Here is a 22,697-nt window from a genome sequence, read left to right as displayed (position 1 = left end):
TGGCTCTTGTGAACAAAGAGGCACACTGGCTTCTGCTGGGTGTCATTAGAGACAGTCACTTCTACCCGAAGCTCTAAACTAAGAGCTCACACATTCTGTGACTGTCGGTGCCAGAAATGTTATGATTCCATCAAAGTTGTTTCAGGAGCTGGTATTTGAATTAAACAGTAGTTTTTTCAAAGGGAAAAAAAAAAAAAAAGGAGCCCTGAAAGTGCCAATCTGGTTCTTTTTTATTCTTGCTTAAAAACATGAAGTCATTTTTCATTTATAATTAATTGGAGAAAGTGACAGCATATACTTTTGTGAAGTACCATTGTGAGTAGAATTCAAGGATTGGAATGGGAGGTTCTGTAAGCAAGACAACCGTGTAGAGATGGTTCTTTTAAGGTTGGTGAGGGGAAGTAAAAATCAAAGAAGGGACTCAGATTTCACAAAGTACAGAACCCCACAGTGCGTTAATAACTGGATTTTACATTCACCAATTTTCTCTTCCACTATAAATTATCTTTATTTAATGAAAAAACTTTCACCTATTTTAGCAGGAAACAGAAATGTTTTTAGAACATGTTTTTTGGGGGTAGGTTGATGAGCACCCTGGAAACAACCAGCCGTAAGACAGCAATCAATGACAGTCACTAGAGTGTATGTCACTCTTGCTGCATGCCAACAAGCATGGGTCACAGGTCTGCTTGATGTCATCTTACCCTGAGAGCGAGGCTGATGATGTCACCTCTGTCTGGATCTCTGCCAGCTTTGTGGTGAAGGGATAGAAAATTCCCTTCTGTTAATGGTACACGGGTTATTACAGTTTCCTTCCTGACTTCCTGCCTCTAGCAGGTGGAGACTCATACCCCTGTCAATGCCCAGTGGGGAGCCCCTGAAGAATTGCAGGTGTGCTGGTGTAGGGATCAGATTTGATTTTTAGAAACTAAGAGGTGGAAAGCAGGAAATCAGCAGGTGACCATTACAACTGTCCACTGCTAGACTCGGGCCCTGCTGTGAGTGAACTGGTAGGTGAATTAGGCTGCTGCCACTCTGTTCTTCAAAACCTGATTGCTGATGAGCCCAGCCTGCCTGAGTGTGTCTGTGTGTCTATGGAGCAACATGCTGGAGGAACCCAGCCTCTCACCACCAGTCTCTCTAATCAGATGAGTTTCCCAGGCCCGACCCCTATCCATCTGCCCCAGCTTCTTCGCTTTCCAGATGGCCATTTTGCTGAGATCCAGCATGCCTCCTGGCCACGGCTGCACAGGTTCTAACAGATTAAAGGACCAATGCTTGAGCATGGAAGGAGGAGTGATAAGGCCATTACAGCAGCCAAGGAAGGACGTGTGAGACTCGTCACCTGGTAATGCACACAGGGGAAGGGTTTCAGCGTGGGTCACTGAGAGGATAAGTCCATTACAAAAAACAGAAAGCTCAGGGATGCATTGAAGTCGGTATGAAAATTAGTGTATTAACTTACTTTGACGGCTGTGAGTTTGAGGTTTGAGAAGGAAGGATGACTTTGAGCAATTATTCAGCAGGCAAATGGTAAGCTCTGGAAGGAGTCCACAGTCAGAGGCGTAACCAGCAGGGAGGTAACTAGAATGTGAGAGTTTAGGGGGACTAACTAGGCAGGAAGTGAACAGGAGGAAGTGGGTGGACACCTGAATGGGCAGGAAAGACTATCCAAGAGATAGCCCAGAAAGAGATAAGATCATAAACTCAGAAGGAGAGAAGAGAACGGAATTAGGAAAGTAGAATATACAGTGCTAGAGTCCCCTTTTATGTCCACAGGTAGAAATGAGCCTTCCGTGGACAATGACGTTGCCCTTGTGACAAAGCTCACATAGGTTTTATTTATTTATTTATTTATGTTTGCCTTAGAGGAAAATGTAAACTTTATTCAGATTCACTTTATTTTTTTTTTGAAATTTTTTTTTATTGGTTGTTCAAACCATTACAAAGCTCTTGACATATCATATTTCATACATTTGATTCAAGTGATTCTGCAATCTGTATACGGGGTAAAAATGGGAGTTCACATAGGTTTTAAAACATACCCGTGGATTCACTTCCACTCTCTGTCATATGGCAAGACAGGGAAATAATTTTTGCTCTCCATGTTGTACGTGTACGTTCGCATCAGAGGGGATTTAGCCTCAAGGGGATGCAAGTTGGTTTGGGCGATTAGGAGACGCCTAAGAGATAAATATATGTACACCTTGTAAAAAGTTAACTGTAACCCTATCTTTCCTAGTGGGATGAATCCCTTTTTTGGCTGGGAGGGAGCATTTTTAAGTGTTGCATTGTAATGAGAATTTAAATAGAGGTTCATTAAAGCTCCATATGACCCTAGGTGTTTTAGGTATGTGAAGAATATACATGTGACTGTTGAGGGGTGTTGGTTAAGGAGAAATTACAGTAGAAATGGATTTTAGTGGAAGTAAGTCTTAAAGGAAATACATTGGTTTTCTGTATCCATGGGTTCCATGTCGGGAGATTGATCCAACTGTGGGTGGAAAATATTGGGGGGAAGAAGATTGCATCTGTACTGAACACGTACAGACTGTTTTCTTGTCATTTTTCACTAAACAAAATGGTATTGTGGCTATTTAGATAGCATTACATTGTATTAATATTACAAATAATCTAGAGAGAAGTTCAAGTGTGCTAGAGGATGTGCATAAGTTAAATGCAAACACTACGCAATTTTATATAAGGAACTTGAGCATCTGTGAATTTTGGTATCCTGGAGGTGTCCTAGAACCAGTCCCCCATGCGTACCAAGGGGTAGCTCTATGTTTGAATTGCCAGAATAAAGGAAAGAGGACAGTCCCTGTCAGGGATGTGTACCAAGAGGAAATTAGTGGTGAGAGGCTTAAACGTCAGGGCGTATGGGAGGAAGCAGGGAAGGATACCAGCTTTCTAAGGAAGAAGAATGTGTTAGAAAGCGACAGAAATGAGCGGGGAAATGTGGTTTATTAGGCAAAAGGAAGTCTGTCTGGATTCTTGAAAAGGAATCTTTGTGTGTTTGAGAAAGAGAGATTTCAGAAGAAGTCATTGACTTCAATAAAGGTAGAAAATCAGTGAGAAGTCTTTCTCAGGAATCCAATCCTGAAGTGTCGCTTGTTCTCACACATAGAGCATTCTTGAAGGAGGAGAGAAGGTTCTAGAAAGGATTTGGGCATTGCTTTGTAAAGCACTCGTTGTGGTTAGCTATCAGGTGCCCCCAAAAAGTTCATGTGAGGGACAATGCAAGAAAGCTTAGAGGCGAAATGACTGGGTTATGAGTCTTGACCTGACCAGTGGATTAATCCCTGATGGGGATTAACTGGGTGGTAACTGTAGGCAGGTGGGGTGTGGCTGGAGGAGCTGGGTCCCTGAGGGTGTGCGTTTGGGGTTTATATTTAGTCCTTGTTGAATGGAGCTCTCTCTTTGCTTCTTGGTGGTCATGTCCTAAGCAGCTTTCCTCCACCACTCCTCCACCATGATGACCTGAGGAATGGAGTCAGCCATCTAGGAACTGAGACCTCTGAAATCATGAGCCCCCCACATAAACTTTTCCTCCTCTAAAATTGTTCTCGTCAGGTCTTTTCATCCTAGCAGTGAAAAAAACGGACTAAAACAGACAAAGGGATGCAAAAATGTATGAATTTCATCTCCAGCATGGGTGGCGAAAGAAGAGGTTAAATTTTTGTCTTTAAATCAAAGATAAAAAGACTTTTGAACTGTTGCTCTTGCCCTTAAACTTAAAAAAAAAAAAAAAATCTGTAAGAAAAATCAGAGGAAAAAAGGTAGATCCCTTTGGCTACTTTTAGAGACCCTAAAGAAACCGGTCTTCGGAGCTCATTCCAGAAGTAAAATGCGCTTATCAGAAGCCTGTGTGCTTATGGACGATACGGGCACTTAGTAGGTGTGAGTTTTCAAGGCTGGTTTTTAGGCAGTTCTGCATGCTTTTATTCAGACAGGAGCAGCATGGTTTGATAGAAGGACAGTGAGCTGAGCTATCAAAGTCCTGAGTCGGAATCATGGCTCTGCCTGCCACCAGCTAGCTTTATGACCTGGAATAACTGAAAGTTCTGAGCCCTCCCAGAAAAAAAAAAAAAAAGAGAGAAAAAAGAAAAAGAAAAGCAAGGCCACCAATGCCTACTTTATGAGTCTGATGTGAAGCCAGCAATAAAACAGTCCCATCTGGAATGTCACTGGGCAGGCAGTCACTGCACAATAAATGTCAACCGGCATTTGCTGCAGGCACAACATGGCACCAGAGGAGAGGGAGGCCTTAGAGGAACCTTCAGGTTGATTTCTCAGATCAGTGGGAATAAAGAGATAGGCATGTTTCTTCACATTACCAAGCTCTTGTATAAAAATTGAGTTTATTATCAAATGTGTTAAATATAAACATTAGTTGGAATCAGTCGTATTGATAAAATATTCAACTATTAGTTGGAATCAGTCCTATTGATAAAATATTTAACTATCAGGCTAAATGAAATGCAGATGCTTAGGAATGGCAGGAGCGTTAATTCTTAACTCACACCAACCCCTACTTAATGCAGCCTCACCTCTTTTCCCATGAATTAGTAACGTAAGTCATTGCCCTGGACACTCTCCCTCGGAATCCTGTAGTGTATTTATGCCACTTTTTTTTCTGGATTCATCAATAATAATGTTCAGGTAATAATTAAGCATCTCTCTTCCTTAGTGAGTTGACTCATCTCAAACTCAACAGTGAGAAAGAAGTAAATTGCTTTTTCTGCTTTTTTTTTTTTAAATCAACTTTATGCATATCCAAACTGAAAAGTATCCAAAAAAGCAAGAAAAACCTCATGATGTTTTTCTCTTGTGCAATTCCACGATTTTATTTTCCAGTCATCAGGGAAGTCCATTCACTTTTTTTTCCAAATTTCCCCATCTCTATAGGCTGGAAAGCTGCCTGAATATGTGTGAGACAGAACATGGGTGAGACTGACTTTCTTCCTCATATGGAGCTTACCTTCAAGCCTTTGGAATCTCCTTCCTGCTTATAAACTCAATCTCATGATGAAATTGCAACTTCTTTAATCCTATTTAATATAGCCAAGACCATAAGAATACAAAAAAATTAATGGCAAAGGCCCCTTCACGTGTGCCATAGGATTTACTGTGCACACTGATAGAGAAAATACATTGTCTGACCCCAGGGCATGAACATTCTATGCATATGTACCTGTGCAGATGCCTGTGTATGTGTGTCAAAGCTGACGAACAGCTACATAGCAATCAATTACATAAATTATGTCTGATCTTCAGTATGGAAGTTAAGAAACTTGTTCCCATCATACCCTAAAATTTTAATCCTGTTCAGGAAAATAAAAGCAATCATTATAAGAATAGAAAACCAATTATATTTAAACTTCCTTATAATTTATAAGCTACTTCCACTCGTGTTATTTAATCTCATACAGAATGATGCCGTTCTCATTTTTCAAGGTAAGCAAACTGAGGCTTACAGAATTTAAGTGACAAATCTACAACCTCCCAGTCTTGAGAGAGAGACTAGACATGATCCAAGATCTCCTAGTTTTGCTCTCTTTTCTTTCTCCATCAGAGTTATTGCTTTTCTCTTCTGAACATTTTCTTGACATCCCACCTACGCTTTGAGGTTCAGTTCAACAGCCTTCTTCAAGCCTTTCTTCTCATCACCCCACTGGGAAGAAATTCTTCTTGCTCTCAGCTCTTACAGACCTACACATTTCTGTGATTAACCTACAGGGCTTTGCATTGTCCTTATTACTATAGGTGTCATTACTACTCCTGGATGGTAAGCGCCTTGAGACCAGAAGCTATCTCATACTGCTTATTGGCTAGACATGCAGTAAAAGGGCGAATGAGCAGTGAATGAATTGATATGAGTAAATGAGCACACAATGTTACCAGAGTCTCTGCCATGAAGCAGTGTCATGGTAACTCATCCCAGGATCATAGAGCTGCCAGTTAAGTTGGGAAAGGAGCTCAGACATAAGCTGGGCCAAGCTGTGAATACCAAGACATAGGACATGGAGAAACATGGTGGGCACACCTATGGGACACAGATCTTCTCTTCATCATTGTTGGATTTCTCTTTTCATTGCTGTTCTTTCTGCAGGCCACGAGATCTCTGCTCCTATCAGGTAGAACTGTCCCATGTTGTCTTTTGCTGTCTAATTGTTCTTCTTCGGTTGGTGGCATGAAGTTCCTCCACCCTTTACCTTCTATCTATCTTTTGAATATACAGTGGTTCCTAAGCTGTTGGGATGCCTTTGGCCACACTGGTCTCCTGGTCATCTTCTACAGTTTCTCATCTTCTCATTGCTCTGTCTTGCTGACCACTGTTATCTAATTTGGAACAGCAAGAGAATTATTTTGGATGAAGATAACACTGCTTTTAGGAGGGCCCCCACAGAGGTTTTTATCACCATGTAGCCTCTGAGCTTGGAAACTCCCAGCAGTGTCTCAGATTACTAATCAAAATGGAAACCAAGTAGCAAGATAATTGAATTAGAAAATACCTACAAGGTCCCTTTCCAGAATATACAGTTTCTAAGGATGATGTGGCCATATAGATTGATGTGTTTCCTTTGGAAAATAATTCAGCAACATACATCACAGATTTACATATGCTTATACCTCATTCGATGTGATGATTTCCTTCTGGGAGTTTGGTTAAAGGAAATAATTTCTAAAGTTAAAAATATGAATGCAGTGTATCAGGTAGGGAATTGCAATTAGGAGTGTCAGAGATACCACTGTAACAGCTTGACAAAATGGATATTGATCCTTCTAACGTAACAAAAAAAAGAGACCAACATTCCAGACTGCTGAGGCAGTTCCATGGTGCCACCAACATCCCAGACTCCTTTAGTGACTTTGGTCCTACTCTTCCCCTGTGGTACTGTTGTGGGACAGACGAGGGTGGATACCGAGGATGTAGCAGGAAGCAGGTTTATTGGCTGCAGCCAGGTTCAGAGGGAAAAAGCTTTCACTACAGTCGATCAATCCCCCTGAACCTGGAGTTCAGGAAATTTTAGAACTTTATACCCCATGTATAGGGGGAGGGGCTCAGAGGTTCGCAATCTGCAGAAGTCCACATAGCAGTAGGTGTTTTCCCATTCTTCTTGGCTCCCAACTCAGGCCAGGTTTTACAAAAATAACCCCCAAGGAAGCCGTCTGTGAAAATCAGTGCCCGGGAAAGAGAGTTTTCCTCCTCCTCCTTTCCCCACCAGCTGGCTTTCAAGGACCTAACTAACTTTGAAATGCAAAGGCCTCTCCGAAGCCCCTGGGTCAGTCTTTCTTATCACACTCTGCTTCTGCTGGCATATCCCCTGCCTGAAAATGTGTTTGCAGAAATTTTGCTGAGAGTCTATGAACAGTTATGGTGAGGGTCTCTGGAGAAGCTTCATTAAGATTTTCTGTGGAGGAGGGGGGTGCCGCTACAAGGCAAACGCATCCCTTTGTTCCAGGTGGAAAGAGAAAAGAACAAGGGGTTGATAAGAAAGACTGACCCAGAAGTCTCAGGTGGACTTCCCTTTATATCTCTTTAGCAGAATCGTGTTTCCCCTAACTGCAGGGGAGACTGGGAGGTTAAGATTTGGGTCAGCGGCTTTTCCAGGGTAACCAAAATTGGGTTTTGTTAGTAAAGGGAAATTGAGAGAATGGCTATTAGTAAAACTAATAATGTCTTCCACAGTAATCAATAACAAAAATAAAATAATGAAGGCATGTGTGTATCCATAGATAACAGAGTGATCGAACACAGAAGGTCACATAACCATATTAATTATAATTTGGTCAGGAAACAGAAGCCCCTCCAGATACGAAGAATGGAAAACTCTTATTAATCTGTCTTGCTGCATTAGAGTTAATACATAATATTGGGGTTCACTGTGATATAGTCATACATCACATAACACATTTTGATTTCACACATCGATCCCCATCTTCGGCTCCTCTATTACTAGGGCTTGTTTTCCTTCTATTATTATCATGAACCACCACCACCACCACCCCTCCCCTCCACCACCTTGTTTCCACCATAGGAGAGAAAACACACAGCCCTTGACTTGCTGTGTCTGGCGTATTTCACTCAGCATGATGATCTCTCGTTCCATCCATTCGGGAAACATTCTCATACAGGGGATTAAAGGTATTTTGTTCTTGTTCACAGTCCTGGGGATCGAACTCAGGGGTACTCTATGTCACTGAGCTACATCCTCAATCCTTTCTATTTTATTTGGAGACAGGGTACCTCAGGAATATGAGCTCTGCCTTTCCAAGCTGCACCCATGTATTGTGGGCTCAACTAATTCCCGTGGCATCTGCAGCGTTGGAGGAACCTAGAACAGAGAGCGGAAATGAGCAGTGGCACCTGAACTTGAGCAGGGACACTGCCAGCGTGATGTGAGCGCTGACGTGTATACAGAACTGGGGGGTCGTGGCTGAAATCAGAGGTGAAGCCAAGAGGCCAGGAGCCAGGGCACGGAGTTATCTGCTACGGCAAATTTGAGAAACTCGAACATGAACGAGTCATAGAGGAACAGCCTGCAGCCCCATGGGTGGTTCTCTGGGGGATACTTGGGATCCTCTGGCAAAACCCTCCATCTCTTGCCCACCACGGTCCCTCAGCTGCTACTAGAGAATGATGGTTTATCTTGCATGCCACGCGGGTGTTTCTGATGTGGGATCCAGTGGGAATCCTGGTGGCCAGGGCCTCTCCACAAAGCAGTTTCTAGGCTTCACGCCCCTGAAGTGAAGAACCATCCTAAATATCAATAAATGATATCTGACCCACCAGAAACTGATGAATTACTTATGAAGATTTAATAAAAACATCTATAACTTCTTTGAATCATTTCCAATGTGCCTTGCTGGTGAGGGAGCCGTGGCCACCCTGGGGTTAGGGCATCTATGGGGAGGGCCAAACGCACTTTGCCTGACACTGGATAGATGAGGCCCACAGGAGTCCACTCTTCACATCTACTCATAGCTCGGGGATGAGGGTTCTGTGCACCATGAAGGACTCGTGGGGGTCATACTTGGGGGTGGCATGAGCACTCAGGTTTTATGCTATCAAGAGGGGATGGGTGTTCCTGGCTCCCTTGGGAGGACATGATACTTGTATGAATAATTCCACTGGCTGCTCCCTGTGATAAGGACTGTTTGACGGAGGGGACCTTATCCGTGAAGCACAGTAAGGAAGGGAACTTGTGATTAGGCCATTTGAGGCTTTCCGGAATTTATCAGATGTCAAAGCAGTGCATAATATTAAGCCTTCATTTGAGGCCTTTACACCACATACGTGACCAGCAATCTTCACTAGTCTGGGTAGAAAAGAAAAGGCACGTCATTTTTAAAAATAATTAAGATCAAATGTCTCTCATTTAATCATCTCATTTTTGCAAGGCAGCCCTTTCTTCTGCAGATTTCCTCTCTTAGCCTAGGAACGTCAAGGCCTAACTCCATCCCAAGGGTCAGTCTTTGATTTAGTGCCCCCCTAGAAAGCAGGGGCTGGCTGATAGAATTAGGAAATATTTGAATGAATGAAAACAGTTGAATGACCCAGAAAGCAAGCTCAGCCAAGAGAGAGAAGAGCTTCTCTCTGCTTTGGATTCTGTGGGTACTCATCCCTGGCTGGCTGTCCATCAGTCCCTCTCCCACTGGCCCTGGTGTCCATGAAGAGAGGAATGCAGTCTCTCGTCCTGGAATTGGAAACTCAATTCTCTTCATCTCAGCAGCTACTGCCACAGCCTTTAGCAGGTTGAAGGGGAAAATGCAAAGAACCCAGAGCCTAGGAAGCCTTGCCCAGCCCTTGTGCTCTTTCCTGAATCACTTCCCGGGTCAGGAGTCATAGGTAACGTTTTCTGCATTCCAAGCACATCACTGTTTTATGTTCTTGTTTTCCCTTCCACACACACGTTTTCCCCCATCCTCTGCTAACCATCCTGTTCAATATGGTAGTCACCAGCCACATGGAGCTGTTTAAAGTTAAATTATTTAAAATTTAAAGTTTAGTTCCTCCATTGAACTAGCCACGTTTTTAAGTGCTCAATAGCCATCTGTCGCATGTAGCTGCTATAGTAGATAGCACAACTTATAGAACATTTCCACCATCCCAAAAGTTCTGTTGCACAGCACCACCTACATCAATGTTGTAGGATCATTCATTTATTTAACCAGTATACCAAACACTGACTATGTGCCCGACCCTATTTTAAGGACTAGGGATACCCCAGGAATCAAGGCAGACAAGATTTCTGCCTGCATTCTAATTTGCAAAGCTGCAGCTACATGTCAATGTGTATCAGTGGCTGAAGGAGGGGAAGCACTGGCAAACAGATGGCTGATTGTTTTTTAACTTCCTCGTCCATCCTGAGTCTGATTTCTCGAGGCACAGCTCATTTTTTCCCCCCAGCTTGTAGATCTCCAAGTTTTAGACTGCAGATTTGCAAAGCAGAGATGGCTTACATATTTGATTTACCTTTAAGTATTGACTGTCATTGTTAAGTCTTTTAGGTAGGTTCTGGATGAGAGGTTTATTTGATAGTTGTTGTTCTAGGATTTAATCATTTAAATCAATTCTGGCTGCCTGTGTTTAGAATTTCAATTTGATGGAAGGTCTTGTTCTGGTTGTGTTACCACAACAGAGAGGAGAAATACGTTGCAGGCACTCTTGTTGGGTTTAATCCTACAAAACCTGTGTTTTGACCCCTGTTCCATTGGGATTACTTATATGGCAGGCATCAATATCACTAGCTTGGGAAGCTGAATCATGGGTAGGTATGGTGTTTCTAAATTAGCCATTAGAATTCAGATACACCACACTGAATGCTTTCAACGAGAGCCATGAAGGCCAACACCAACAATCCATTTGAACAGGAAAATTGTAAACATCTCCCTTATTGGTGAACTGACAAAATATAGTATGTTACATCTGCAGGGACCTTGATGATAGCTCATTCTTTTCCAACTACCTCTTTTCTCATTTTATTGGTCCTTAAAGATGGGACTGATTTGTCCAAGGACAGTGGTTTGATGAAACCCTGCCATACCATTAGAAATGGAGCCCAGACATTCCCGTGTATCAGGCAGGGGTTCTCAACTTTAGCATGCATCCTGGAGAGCTTGTTGAAGCACGGATTGCTGGGCCCTTCCCCCAGGGTTTCTGGTTCAGTGGGTCTGGGTGGGGCCTGAGAATCTGCATTTCTAGCAGGTACAGGGTGCTGCTAATGGTATGAGGACCACACTTTTGAGAGCCACTGTTATAAGCCATGTGATTACACTATTGTGAAGTTCCTGAGAGCCAGCTGACACAGCCAGCCAGTCTGAAGGTCTCAGGATCCAGCTGTACCTGTCTCATCTATCCAGGTCTGAACTTGGGTTTGGCACCACCTAGTGGTGGCTGTGTAATGCTGTGTAATCGTCTTGGGGATTCTGTGTCCTGTAGCTGATTGGGGTTTCTGGGACACTTTCTACAGCTCTCTCATGGTTAGCAGGTGTTTGCTTTGTTATATTGATTTGAGAAGATTGAGTTTTAGGGATTCCGCCTCCTCCTTAGCTTTCTGCTGCTTCTCTACTGATCTTGCCCTCTCTTGCACATATCCTGCTCCCCTAGCAGATGAGAACTTTAGCCCAACTCTCTCAAGAGATGGAAAGACAGTCCCCTTATATCCAGAATGGAACCATTGAGGGATGTTATAGCAGCCAGCTGTACATCTTGTGTTATTTAATGTACTCACACTCTTGCCTTACTGACCTACCTCTGTGCTTTGTACACTTTTCTATCTCTACCTGTCAAAATCCTTTTTTTGCTCTGGGAGGGGGTGGGTATTTAACCCAGGGGCAATTTACCACTGATCTATATCCTAAGCCTTTTTTTTTAACAGATCTCACAATATTGCTTAGGGCCTCACTAATAGCTGAGGATGTCCTTGAAGTTGCAATCCTCCTGCCTCAGCCTCCCAAGATGCTGAGTTTTCAGGCATGCACCCCAACATATGGCTCAATATCTATCTTTATTGATTTCTAAACCTTAGCTCTGATTCTGCATCCTTCAAAAACATTGTACGACTACTCTCTGGAAAATATCTTCTGTTATGGTTTAGATATGAGGTGTCCTCAAAAGCTCACGTATAAGACAATGCAATAATGTTCAGAGGTGAGATGATTAGACCGTGAGAGCTTTGGCCTTGGTTGATGAAGCCACTGATGGGGATTAACTGCTGGTAATCGAAATAGTGAGAGGCTTATCAAAGTCAAAGACTAGGTGAGAAACCACTAAGGAGTTTTAAACTGGCGTTGCTTAAAACTGGAACTGCATGACAGGCCGTGGATCTAAATGGACGGTGCGGTGTGGCTGGAGGAGGAAGTTCGCCGGGGCTGTGACTTTGGGGTTTATATTTTGTCCCTGGTGAGTGGAACTCTGCTTCCTGGCTGTCGTGAACTCCATCACTCCCTTCTGCCATGATATTCTGCCTTACCTCTAGGGCCCAGAGGTGTGGAGTCAGCCAACCATGGACTGAACCTGTGAAACCATGAGCCAATGAATTTTTTATCCTCTAGGTTGTTCTTGTCGGGTCTTTTAGTCACAGCAATGAAAAGCTGACTTCCTTCCTCAGAAAGGGACCCAACCTGTTCATTATACCTCCACTGCCTTCCAGACTCTGTGTGGATGTGTTGTGTTGTTGAAGTCTCAAAACAACCTTGCAGGGCTAAGATTGTGGCTCAGTGATACAGCACTTGCCTAGCATCATGAGTGAGGTCCTGGGTTTGATTCTCAGCACCACGTATAAATAAATGAATAAAATAAAGGTCCATCAACAACTAATATATATAATATGTTATATTATATATAAATATATAATATGTTATATAATATATTATATATAAATATAATTAATATAATTATATTTTTATATATATATATATATATATATATATATATATATATATATATAATTTTTTTTAAACATCCTTGCAGCATGTGTTTTGTACCTGTTTTACAAATAGGAATGCTGACTCTCCTGAAGGTTGGCATATTTTCTAGTTTTCATAAGTTGCAATATTAGTTATCTAACTCAGGTAGTGGGGACAAAGTTGGCAGTAGAGTGATTTTTGACAAAATATTCTCTTCCCTGCTAAAACATAAACTCTTTGAGGACAAGGGTCTTGTCTCCGGTTTTTTTTCCCCCTCAGACCCAGCCCCCGCTACTAGTGGTTGTCACACTGTATTTTTCAAAGCCATTGATCTCCTGGCTTACCCCTGCGAGTTCTGTAGCTTCCCGTCCTGCTTCTCTCTGCATACTTGGCTCAGGTCCCTGGTGGGGAAGGGGATGCCTTCAGTAGAGCTGTCCCTGTGCCCCACGGTCCCAGTCAGAATATGCAGCCTCAGTCTCTTTCTCCCGTGGTGCAGTTTTGGGGGAATGGAGTGCTCCGTGGCCCTTCAGAACAAGCGATTTGGAGCAGAGTGGTTTCAGCTTCGTGCCTGGCTGTCAGTCTGCAAGCCTGCTCCAGCTTTCCACACCCTCTTCACTCCCCTGAACCTCATCTCCTCCCCCATTCAGTCATTATCACCTCACTCTTGCAGACATCCCTATGAGTCAGGAAATCGAAACAGTGAGAGGTTTATCAAAGTCAGAGACTAGGTGAGAAACCACCAAGGAGAGTTTTAAACTGGCGTTGCTTAAAACTGGAACTGCATGACAGGCCGTGGATCTAAATATTTAAGAAACACTGACTCACTCCTTTTCTGTTTTGAATATAACTTGCAAATGTGGTTTCATTTCTCATCCTACTTCTCTCGTGAAACTGCCACTTTCAGGGGAGAGAATGAGTGGGCCTGGCCTCACTGTGACTCTGATTCTCTCGGAGGCTGGTGCTCTACCAGGCTGCACGGCAAAATCACCTGGGAACTTCCCTTGGGATTGCTTTCCTTGATCCCAAGGTGGGCATGACATGGGCCTTGGCATATTCCTCCTGTGTTCTAATGGTCTTTATCAGGTTCTTGGTTTCCAAACCTGGCTCATCATTATAGCAGTCTGGGGAGTCTTTTAAAAATTGCCCCATCCCCAAACCTGGGAATTAGAATTCCTGAGGAAAAGACCTAGGAATCTATTTTTAAAATAGATTTTGACCATCAGCCAGCTTTGGGTACCATCAGTCTTTGGGCTTCTAGATGGTTCTAGCCCTTCCAGTTATCAAAACAAGGTGGACTAATCCAGCATGATCATTTAAAGTTACTTAAGTTCTTCACAGATGAGGCCAAATACATAACATTTTTTCCATGCTCCTGGAGCAAGGCAGAAAAATGAGGCTCATCTGAAATGCATGAAATGTCATGAACTTCATGAGATTGAGCTTTTCTGCAGAATCTAACTTGTGCTTACTCCATACTCCCAGGGAATGACTGTATCTGATGACCCACATCACTCTTACCCATTTTTTTTTCCACTTAGTTATAATTTTTAGCCCAGCTATGTGTTCAACAGACCACCTGCCTTACAGGACCGCTTGAGTCTAATTATAAAGTTTCAAAGATTAAAACAGAATCACAAGTGAAAACTATCTCCCTAGTAACTCAAGAATTAAGGAGTCCTTCAAGTAGGATGAGAGGCACTGAGGAAGGGAACATTAAAAGAAAGGGGTTTGAGGTTAAAGGTCAGATTAAAATTGATCGATGACTGTGATATATTGTCAATAACTGCGCATATTCAAAGGCACTGCCTCTTCAGAGCAGGCTTCCTGGATTCACATGTTCCTCTCACCTGTACAGCATTCTGGTAAGAGACTTGCCTATTTTCTATGGCCTCACCCCCATTTTTTTGCTATAAAAACATCAACACATCTCTCAGGACATGTGCCTACCGCTCAAAGGAAATGCATGTGGTTTTAGGTCCCCAGATTCCGTTTCTGAAGTTATTTCTCAAGCCCTGTGAAAGGAAAAAGAAAAAAGGAACGCATTTTCTGTGGACAAGAATATCTCTCTTTCATAAGTACTGCAGTCAAAATGATAGAACGTGCTCCGTTAGTGTCTGACATCTCCACAAGAGCATTTAATTCCCTGACCTCAATATTCAGTCTTTAACACCAAAACCATGAGAGAGGAAGTGTGATACATATTCTTCACCTCCCGCGAGCACCTTCCTGTCTCCTCAAATGAGATAAATGGTCCTAATACACTTTAATGCCGGAAGAAGGAGGTCTATGTCATTCTAATAAGCCTCAAACGCCTGGTATTATTTTTACACCATTGCTGGTTCCACTGGTTGTGGACACAAAGCTCTCTCTCTCTCCCAGCAAATGCAAATAGACAGCCAATTCTCTAGTCCTTCAGCAGAATTCACATTGATTGATTCCCTTTTGTAGGATTTTTCCTTAGCAGGAGACAGAACAGTTTTTGCCCTTCTGTTTGCAATTCAACATCTCAATGGATCCGACAACCTTCTCTTTGATCTTCCATTTTTCCAATAATGGACACATGAAGGGAACAAGAGGAAAGGAACTCTGTTGGAGGTATTTTCTTGCCTTTAAAGTGAGCCTGGCACAGTGGGTGGTGTATGCCTGCAATCCCAGTGACCGGGGAGGCTGAGGCAGAAGGATCTCAAGTTTGAGGTCAACCTGGGCCACTGAGCAAGATTCTTGTCTCAAAAAATAAAAAGGGCCACGGATGTTAACTCAGTTGTAAAGTGCCCCTGAGTTCCATCCTCCAGCCCTGGGATAATTCGAAGAATATGTTTTCCTTCCGTTTTCCCAGTTCTGTCCTCAAATAACCAAAAGCAACATACACCATTAGCTCAGGAAAAAGAAAGAAACATACAATGTACCAGGTACACAATAGGCACTTTAATTCTTTTAATTCTCTAAGAAATCCTCTAATCTAAGCATTAGTCCTATTTATAGATGAGAAAGTTGTGGCTCTGAGAAATGAGGTGACTTTCTTAAGGACACACAGCCAAGCTACTAAGCCAGGAGCCTGTCTTTTCTATCTACCCTGCCCCCACCTTGGCGCCTGTGAAACTCATTGAGATGCCGTCCATTCTGTTCATGTTCTTTTTTTTTTTTTTTTTTTTTTTTTTTTTGGTATATTCTATATAACTGCTACTGAGAATGCTATTGATTATCAAAAGATCTAACGATCTTTTCTTAAAGATATTAGTGTCAGAAGTTTGTATTTATGAACAAAATTGAAATACACTTCTGTTTATACAGCCAGAAATAAATCATATTGTCCTTTTCTTTAATAATAATTTTTTTTAGTTGTAGAGAGACACACTATCTTTATTTATTTGTATGTGGTGCTGAGGATCCAACCCAGTGCCTCATGCATGCAAGGCAAGCGCTCTACCACTGAGCCCTAGACACAGTCCCTGATACTGTTCTTTTTATCTTTATTTTTAGGAACCCCCAAGGAAAGTGTATTGTTCCATTCCACTCTAGGGTGAAATTAAGTTCTCCTTTCTCCCCATAACTTTGAATCACCCTTTCTGAATGTGTTATTGTGCGTTGACATATGATAATTCTATTGCATAAGTTTTATCTACCTGTAAACTACATCAGGTTCTTTTCAAAGAACACAGAGGTGTAAAATACAAATAAGATCATAAATAACATTCAGTTTGCATCCCAAAGAGGAATTTATAAATCTGATTTAAATAAGATACTAGATTGAATAAAAGGGGATACTTGGAGAATAGTCTGAAAACCCTTGGTTCATTTCTGACTCAGGAGAAATGAGGTCTGGCCTGGTCTGTCAACTCTTGTCGGGTGCTACTTGCTAACTTGCACTGAGCACTTACTGGCTTAACTGGGGCCAGGCACTCGGCCAAGTGCATTACATGCTTTGTCTGAGTCTTTGCAGCAAGCCTATCTAAGTACCATATTTATCCCTTCTATGAAAAAAAAAAAAAAGAAGAAGAAGAAAGAAAGAAAAAATAAATCCAAGGATCAGAGACATCAAGAACTAGCTCAAGGGCACATAGATTTGTCAAGGTCAGTTTGACCTTGACATCATGGTGTCCTTGTGCTCACACGTAATACAGAGGAGAATGTGCCTCTCCAGATTTCCATGACACTGGTCACTTCAGTCCTTCCCCCTGCCCTTTAAGAAGCTAGATCCAAAGTTTACATGTCCATCAGCTCTCCCCATCTCCCTCGTTATTTTCTACAGCCTCTCTATTCAGCACATTGGCCACCAGCTTGGCCAGTTCTTCCCTTGTCCTGGGGAGATGGAGAGCCATTCCTGTTTCACCTGAGCTCTCCCATTGGTCTCCATGGGTTTTTCTCTATAAAGCATCCCACAACCTTCTGTGCTTAGGAAGCCGGAGAGCGCCTCAGAACTACGCTCAGGAGCCATTTTTAATAGAAAACCAGCAAAAAATGGAAAGGATATGGCCATAAATAACCATGGACGGGGCACCTGTATACAATATGAGAACTGCTAGAGGAGGCAGAGCACCGCCTTGTTAATCTTCATCTGGGGGGTGTGGCCTCAGGATGGCTTAAATTTTTTGCCACTTTGCATGTTCAAAAATGACTATTGAAAGATGACCCCCACACACACTTTTTTTTTTTATTTTTTAACTGTGAATGGGATTCTTTCCCTCTGGATTTCTATTTTGGAGAGTTTGCTGTTAGTATGCAGAAAGGCTACTGAATCTTTGTTAAAAAATTGCAACTTTACTGATTTCATTTATCAATTCTGATAGCGTTTTCAGGAGATCTTAAGGTTTTCTGTATGTAAGACAGTGCATCTCTAGACAGAGTCAGTTACCTTCCTTCTTTGCAATGTGAATACGTTATGTTTCTCTCTCTTGCCTGATTGCTCTGATGGGGCTTCCAGAACTGTATCAAGTGGATGTGTTGAGAGTGGGCACCCTTGTTCCTGATCTTGGAGAAAATGCTTTCAACATTTAGCATGATGGTAGCTGTAGGCTTGTTGTATTTGGCCTTTATTCTTTAAGGTATCCCATTGTATAACTGACTTCTTGCAAATTTTTGTCATGTTGAATTTTGTCCAGTGCTTTTTCTGCATGTGTTAAGATAACTATTAGGGCTGTCTTCATTCTGTGGAGTGCAGTTAGGTTTATAGGCTTGCCTATATCGGTGCATCCTTGTGTCTTAGATAAATCCCCCTCGGTCTTGGCAAGTGGTCCTTTTAATATGCTATTGAATGTGGTTTGAATGTATTTTGTCGAGGATTTTTACATCTCTGTTTATCAGGGATGTTGGCTGGTAATTTTCTCTTCCTTTGGTATCCTAGTCTGCCTTGAGTATCATAAAATTAGTTTGGAAATTTTCCCTTTTCTTTAGTTTTTGGGAAGAGTTTGACTAGGATTGGTATTAGTTCTAAATTAAATGTTTGCAGTACATTATGGCTTACATGTTTTCTGTGTCACCAAGAAACTCACGGGTGAGACAATGCAAGAAGGTAGAGGAGAAATGATTGGGTTATAAGAGTCTTAAACCAATCCGTGAATTAGTTGCCTGATGGGGATTAACTGGGTGGTAACTGAGGTGGTAGGTGTGGCTGGAGGAGGTGGGTCCCTGGGGCGAGCCTTTGGGTATATATTTTTATCTGGTGTGTGGTCCTCTTTCTCTGCTTCCTGATCATGATGTGAGCTGCTTCCCTTGACCACATTCTCCTGCCTTGATGTTCAGCCACCCCTTGAGCCCTGAGGCATGGAGCCAGCTTTCTATGGACCAAGACCTCTGAAACCATGAGCCCTCCAATAAACTTTGCCTCCCCTACAGTTGTGCCGATTGGGTGCTTTAGTCACAGCAGCAAAAAAGCTGACTACAACAGAGTAGAACTTAGAGATGAAGCCGTCAGGTCCTGGCCTGGACATTTCTTTGATGAGGAAGTTTTTATTAAGGATTCAATGCCCTCCTTCATTACTGATCTGTTCATATGTTCTGTTTCTTTATGATTTGGTCTTGACACGTGTCCAGATTGTGTGTGTCTAGAAATGTATCCATTTCTATCCAACTTATTTGTGTGTAATTGTTCACAGTAGTCTTAGGATCCTCTGTATTTCTGTTAACAGGTGTAATGTCCCCTCTTTCATGTCCCATTTTATTTGAGATTTCCTTTTTTCTTAGGATAGATAAAAGTTTTGTCAGTCTTATTTATCTTTAAAAAAAAAACCTTAGTTTTATTGACTTTTTCTATTACTCTTTTTATTCTCTTCATTTATTTTTTCTGATCTTTGTTATTTCCTTCCTTATGTTAACCTTGTGATTAGTTTGCTCTTTTTCTAGTTCCTTAAGGTATAGTGTTAGGTTGTTCGTTTGAGAGCATTCTCCATTTTTGATGTAGGCATTTATTGCTATAAACCTTTTTTATTAAAACATATTAATTGTACATGTTAATGGGTTTCAGTGTGATATTTCCAAACAGGCATAAAGCATGTACTTATCAAACCCAGCCTCCCTTTTTCTACCATTCCCCTCACATACCCTTCAAAAAATCTGTAGGAATTGCTATTCTACTTTCAAATCGACATTTTTTTTAGCTTCTACATGAGACCATGAAGTATTTGTCTTTCCATGTCTGGCTTATTTCACTTAACTTAATGTCCTCTAGTTCCATTCATTTTACTGCAAATGACAGGTTGTCATTCTTTTTTATGACCACATAATACTCCACTGTGTATATGTACCACAGTTTTCTTTATCCACCTGTCTCCTAGAACCTAGACTGATTCCATATCTTAGCTATTATCAATAGTGGTTCAATAAACATAGGTTCCTGGGTTGTCTTTGATATGCTGATTTCATTAACTTTGGCTAGATACTGAGAAGTGGAATAGGTGGAGCTTAAGGAAGATACATTTTTACTTGATTAAAAAAATCTCCTTACTCTTCTCCATAATGGCTGTACTAATTCACGTTCCCACCAATGGTATATAATAGTTCCTTTTTCTCCACATCCTTACCAGATTTCATTAATTTCGTTGTTATTGTTTTGGTAATAGCCATTCTAACTAGATGGTATCTTGTAGTTTTGATATGCATTTAATATTGGCTGGTAATTTGCATTTCCTTCCTTCCTTCCTTCCTTCCTTCCTTTCTTCTTTCAGTGTGTATCCAGCTCATTTTCTCATTTAATTGGTTTACCTTGGTTTTTGTTAAGATTTTTGTGTTCTTTATATATTCTGGATATTAACCTGCTGTTAGATGAGTAGCTGGCAAAAATATATCTTGTTCTGCAGTTTGTCTCTTCATTCCATTAATTGTTTGCATTGCTCTGCAGAAGCTTTTTGGTTGGATAGAATCCTCTTGGTCAGTTTTGGCTTTTCTTTCCTGTGCTTTTGGGGTTCTATTCAGGACATAATTGCGGTGTCAGTATCTTGAAGTATTTCCCCCTTGTGTTTTCCTCTAGTGGTTTCAGGTTTTACTTTAAAGTCTTTTATGTATTTCGAGTGGATTTTTGTAACTAGTGAGGAATAGGGGTCTTGTGTATATGGATATCCTGTCTTCCCAGTGCCATTTATTGAAGAGGCTGTCCTTTCTCTTTTTTTTATTTTATCATAAAGTTTAATCATGATTCAGAAAAAAAATTGAGTGAATAACTTTCTCTGAAAAAAAAATATATTGACTATTTGTAGAGTGCAGTTATTGGGGGTGAGGGCAATGGTAACTTAAATTACCCTATTTTCTTTTCTGAAAATGACACAAAGTCCCATTTCCAGTCTGATTATAAAGATATACATGAGCCTCAAAATGGCTGAAAATAAATACAAAACAAGAAAGGCAAAAGCTGTAAAGCTAAAAAGCATGAAATAGGCTCTAAGAGAAAAATCTCAGAAATACCCAAAGTGGCAACAAGGAACATTTGACTCGAATTTGAAGATCTTTTCAGTCATCTTGGACTTTTGCTCCATGTTTAAGGATGCGTGTGAACTCGATGTAATTGAAATTCCCCCTTTTGTCAATAGGGGCTTCTCTGTACAGCTCATCCACTTCCTCCTCTGTAAACCCATCACCCATGGTGGTCAGCAGCTCTCTCAGGTAATCCTCCTGAATGGTGCCAGTAGCTTCTTCATCAAAGCAAGCAAAAGCATTTCTGATGACATCTTCGGGATCTGTGCCATTTAACTTCTCACCAAACATGGTTGAGGAACATGGCGAAATGGATGGGTCCTGGAGCCTCATTCATCATGGCATCCAGGGATTCGTCAGTGGGATTCTTTCCAGTAAGGCAAGCATAGCATGCAAATCTTCCTTGTCGATGAAACCATCTCTGTTCTGGCCAATCATGTTGAAGGCCTCTTTGGATTCCTGAATCTGTGATTGGTCAAACATGGCAAACATATTGGATGCTGCGTGTTGAGGGCGCTTCCTGGTGGTCTTGGTCTTTGCCCTTTTGCTTGACATGGTGGTGGTTGAATCCCTACACAGCCACGAGAAAATCAGGCACCTTAGCTGCCTCTATCACCACCTTTCTCCAAGGTATGTTTTTGGTGCCTTTGTTGAGTATCAGCTGGCTGTAGATATACGAGATTTTCCCTCGAGTCTCTAATGTGTTCTACGGGTCTATGTGTCTGTTTTTATGCCAGTACCATGCTGTTTAGTTACCATGGCTCTGTAGTCATGTCTTAAAAATCAGGCACTGTGATGCCTCCAGCTTCATTGTTTTAGCTTAAGATTGCTTTAGTTATTTGGGATCATTTGTTTTTCCACATAAATTTTAGGATTTTTTTTCACCTCCACGAAGAATGTCAGTATGTTGATGGGATTGAAGGATTCTATAGATTGCTTTGGGTAGTATGAACATCTTAATGATATTAATCCCTCCGACCCAAAAACACGAGAGGTCTTTCCATTTGGGGGTTTGTATCTTCTCAAATTTCTTTCATCAATGTTTTATAATTTTCACAGTAAAAGTCTATTAGCTCTTTAATTTAAAATATTTGTATGTATTTTTATATTTATATTTATATGTATATTTATTTTATAGTCATTGTGAATGGGATTGTGTTCATGATTTCTTTCTCGGCAAATTTGTGACTGGCGTAAAAGAAACTATTAATGTTTGTAGGTTGATTTGGCATCCCACTACTTTTCTAAATTTGGTTGTCAGTGTTCATAGTCTAAGGGTGGAATCTTTAGGTTTTTCTATATAGAGAATCATATCATTTGCAATCAGGATTGATTTGACACCTTCCTTTCTTAATTGTATGCCATTTATTTCTTTTTCTTGCCCAATTGCTCTGGCTAAGACTTCTAGTATTAAATGAATAAGAGCAATGAGAGTTGACTCCCTTGTCTTGTCCCTGATCTTAGAGGAAATGATCCCAGCTTTTCCATTCAATCTAATGTTGGCTGTGGGTTTCTCACATAGAGCCTCTATTATATTGAGGTAATTTGTTCAGAGTCCTATAAACCTTCTATACCACATGGTCATCCATATCTTTCCCAAGATATTTTCTGATATTATTTCAGTGAATAGATTTTCTATGCCCTTATCCTTTTTTCCTCTCACCTTCAGATATTATGAAAAAGGCATTATTTAACACTGTCTTACAGGTTTTGAATATCCTCTTCATTTTTTATTCTTTTTCTTAATTGTTTTTTGAGGACTAGGATATTTCAGATCTGTCTTCAAGTTCAGATATCCCTCCTTCACTTGATCTAGTCTGTCGTTGAGGCTTTCAACTGTATTTTTTATTTGACTTATTGAGCTCTTTCTTTCCAAGGTT

The 22,697-nt window shown here is 41.3% G+C and overlaps 1 protein-coding gene and 1 pseudogene across 2 annotated transcripts in view; one reads left to right on the top strand and one right to left on the bottom strand.

Moving 5' to 3' along the window:
- The window catches only part of Tmem108 (transmembrane protein 108), a 306,840-nt gene that overhangs the window by 133,900 nt on the left and 150,243 nt on the right, over nucleotides 1-22,697 (top strand). The window lies entirely within an intron of this gene.
- LOC143408516 (myosin regulatory light polypeptide 9 pseudogene) lies at nucleotides 20,854-21,396 on the bottom strand (annotated as a pseudogene).

The sequence above is a fragment of the Callospermophilus lateralis genome, chromosome 10 (genome assembly GCF_048772815.1).
Source record: "Callospermophilus lateralis isolate mCalLat2 chromosome 10, mCalLat2.hap1, whole genome shotgun sequence".
Lineage (NCBI taxonomy): Eukaryota > Metazoa > Chordata > Mammalia > Rodentia > Sciuridae > Callospermophilus > Callospermophilus lateralis.
This window is presented reverse-complemented; position numbering and strand designations above follow the sequence as displayed.